This window comes from Sapajus apella, unplaced genomic scaffold (genome assembly GCF_009761245.1).
Source record: "Sapajus apella isolate SASKATOON/1434 unplaced genomic scaffold, GSC_monkey_1.0 scaffold31, whole genome shotgun sequence".
Classification (NCBI taxonomy): domain Eukaryota; kingdom Metazoa; phylum Chordata; class Mammalia; order Primates; family Cebidae; genus Sapajus; species Sapajus apella.
The window spans coordinates 15,808,612-15,812,172 of NW_022436971.1; the positions used below are offsets into that span (position 1 = coordinate 15,808,612).

Below are 3,561 nucleotides of genomic sequence, written 5' to 3' on the forward strand. Positions count from 1 at the left end.
AAGGCTCCCAGGGAGAACCCTTCCCGACTCTTCTAACTTCCGGTGTCGTCAGCAGCCGCTGGCGTTCCCTGGCCGGCAGGTGCCTCGCTCCCGGCTCTGCCTCCCTGTGTGGCTCTCCCAGTGCGTGGTGTCTCTACCTCTTCTCCTCTTCACAGGTCACCAGTCTTTTTTGGAGTTAAGGCCTGCCCTGCTCCAGTGTAACTCTGTCTTTGCTAATTACATCTGCAATGATCCTATTTCCAAATAAGGTCACACGCTGAGGTTCTGGGAAGAACGTGAATTTTGGGGGACACTATGCAACTCAATGTACCCAATAACATCATTCAAGATAAAAACAGTCAACTTTATAAGAAGTGTAAGAAAAGTCCAGAAGACTTCTGATGTTTTTCGTATGATGACTTAGATTTTTAAAAACAATTTTGGACAGGTACAGTGGCTCATGCCTGCAATTCCAGCATTTTGGGAGGCTGAGGCTACAGGATCACTTGAGGCCAGGAGTTCAAGAACAGCTGGAGCAACATGGTGAAACCCTGCCTCTACTAAAAACACAAAAAATAGCCAGGGATGTTGGTGTGCACCTGCAGTCCCAGCTACTCGGGAGGCTGAGACAGGACAATCCCTTGAACCCAGGAGGTGGAGGGTGCAGTGAGCCGGGATCTCACCACTGCTCCAGCCTGGGCAACAGAACTCCGTCTCAAAAAAAAAAACACAAACCATTTTTATCAGAAAAAAAAAATGTTTTTAGTGTCGTCACCAGCCATGCTGGTGCCCTAAGTGCACGCTCACTCAGCTTCCTGGACGCCATCACAGAGGACTGAGGATGCTCCAGGAATGTGCGTCCTCTCGGTGAGCAGCCCCAGGCTGGTGGCGGTGAAGCAGTTTCCGCAGCCCCTTTTCCTGGGATCCCACTCATCCTGGAACCAACCTGCCTCACTGGGGATTGCTGTCCCAGCTTTCTTCCTGTTCACATGTTGCCAGCAGAGCTGCCGGCTCTCTCAGACCCCCACCTGTGGCTGCAGGTAATGTGCCAGGCACAGACCCCTGGCCCCAGCTGGACATCTAGAACTTAGGACCAAGACCATTCAGCCCAGTCTTAACTAATAACTTGAATGAAGAAGCTGCATTTTTTGTTTTTTCTTTTTCTTTTTTTTTTTTTTTTTTTTGAGATGGAGTCTCACTCTTGTCACCAAGGCTGGAGTGCACTGGTGAGATCTCGGCTTTCTACAACGTCTGCATCCCGGGTTGTAGCTATTCCCCTGCCTCAACCTCCAAAATATCTGGGACTACAGGCACCTGCCATCATGCCCAGCTAATTTTTCGTATTTTAGTAGCGATGGAGTTTCACCATGTTGGCCAGGCTGGTCTTGAACTCCTGAAGTCAGGTGATCCACCTGCCTCAGCCTCCCAAAGGGCTGAGACTATGAGAAGCTGAATTTTTGGAGAGGTTGTGACTACATGTCATGCCACGTGGATGGAGAAGGAGGAAAATCCCATCTCCAGGAAAAGAAGAATGCAGATTCACAAAGATGAGCCAGGACAAGACACAGGTGGAGGCGAACCACGAGTTCCCATCATCCTGAAAGCCAGCTCAGTTCTTACCCTCAGATTCTGGGAGATACTCCCAAATCCTTACAAGAACTCCTCTTTGCAGCTTGAAGATGGATTTCTGGAATCTGTAACTAAAATAGTCCCAATACCTCACCCCACCCAGAAACCAGGCACAGGTGCAAGCCAGAGGCACAGCTGAGTGCCTCCTCCAAGTGGCGTTTCCAGTGACTTCATGCTGGTTCCTGAGATGGCCCCAAGTGAAGTGCAGCAAAGGAAACCTCAGGACAAGACACGTCCCGATCCATAGCTGGAGCCTGAGGTCCTCTTTCTGGTGAGGCAGGTGCTACTCTTCTCTTTTCTGTATGAATGAGAAGGCTCAAAGAAGTTAAGTAACGTGACTGAGGTAACACCAAGGTGAGTCCATTTGCCTGAGTCCATTTGCATTGCTATATAGGATATACCTGAGACTGGGTAACTTATGAAGAAAAGGGATTTGGTCCTGCAGACTGTACAACATGGTGCCAGCACCTGTCTCTGGTGAGGGCTTCAGGCTGCTTCCACTCATGGCAGAAGGCAAAGGGAAGCTGGTGTGTGTAAGGATCACATGGGGAGAAGGAAAACCAGAGAGAGGAGGGGGAGGTGCCAGGCTCTTCAAACAACCAGCCCTTGAGAGAACAAACAGAGTGAGAACCTACTCATTAGAACAAGGACAAGGACAGTACCAACCTCTTCATGAGGGATCTGTCCCCATGACCCAAACACTTCCCATAAGCCTCCACCTCCAACACTGGGGGTCAAATTTCAACTGAGTTTTCAGGAGACAAACATCCAAACCACAGTAGCATTACAGGCAGAATTCCAGGTGTGGCTGACCCCAGCAGGTATATCTGCTGTCGTTCACGCCTGTTACACCCATGAGTCGTCATTCATGCCACCTACTATCAGTGGACAATGACCTCGTGGCATATGTACCCCCAGTGCTCTATCTGGCCACTGGAGAGACAGGTGAGCTTGAAAAGGGGCCACCATGGCCACATATCAGGAAATGTGGGATCACAGATGGAATTGCAAGATACAATTCTTTGGCATAGAAAGGGCCAGGCAATTATGGCATGGTGCATTGATAATTAATTAGTGCTTAATCAGGAGCCCTACATAGCAGTTCATTACCCAAGCACACTCCTCATTACAACTGTAGCAGATGGCTCTGGGCAGGCAGCCCTGCCAGCCTCTTTGAGGTTCACCAGTGACTTTGAGGCTCCCCTTCCAGGGCTGAGGTCACTAACCTCCCCTAGACCTGGTGATCAGTAGCTGGTGAAGAGGTCCCCAAGAGCAGGGGTGATCAGACTCACCCTGGAGAAATTTAAGACATGCTGAGAAGGCAGAGCCCCTGCTTAAAAGTAACTCCTCAGCTTTCTGCAGTGGCGGCGCCATAGCCAGTGAGGTTTGTCTGAGGTATGATCGTTGCTAATTGAAATATTTTCCCTATAGCTTGCCATGACAACTTGAAATACAGTTGGCATTGAGAATTTTTGAGATTGTCTACAGAGGCTGAACAACCAAAAAAACCCACAAAAATATAACTCTTCCTCAGCTTCACTTTGGCACAATGCCAGAGAGACCACTATTAAGTTCTGCATATTTGTGCAGCCCCCAACTCCCCCAACTTCAAATATAAATGCCCATCAGGGAGCTAAAACCTTCTGCATTCATTGGTTGTGGGAGTCCCACAGTGTTGGGGGTGCAGGGGCAGAAACCACATGTGAGTCATTGTTGTATTTGCCATGCTATGTGATAGGTGGGTGGGTGGATGGATGGATGGATGGGAGGATGGATGAGTGGATGGATGTGTGGGTGGGTGGATGCATGGATGAGTGGATGGATGGGTGGATAAATGGGTTGGTGGGTGGATGCATGGATGAGTGGTTAGATGGGTGGGTGGGTGGGTGGGTGGATGGATAGATGGATGGGTGGTTGGGTGAGTGGATGGATGGATAGACAGGTGGATGGATG

At 49.6% G+C, this 3,561-nt stretch overlaps 1 non-coding gene across 1 annotated transcript; it reads left to right on the forward strand.

Annotated features, from left to right (window-relative positions):
- The first annotated feature begins 2,958 nt into the window (after positions 1 to 2,958).
- On the forward strand, positions 2,959 to 3,099 carry LOC116562139. The gene has a single exon (XR_004273790.1). It is a non-coding gene; the product is annotated as a U4 spliceosomal RNA (small nuclear RNA).
- The last annotated feature ends 462 nt before the right edge of the window (positions 3,100 to 3,561 follow it).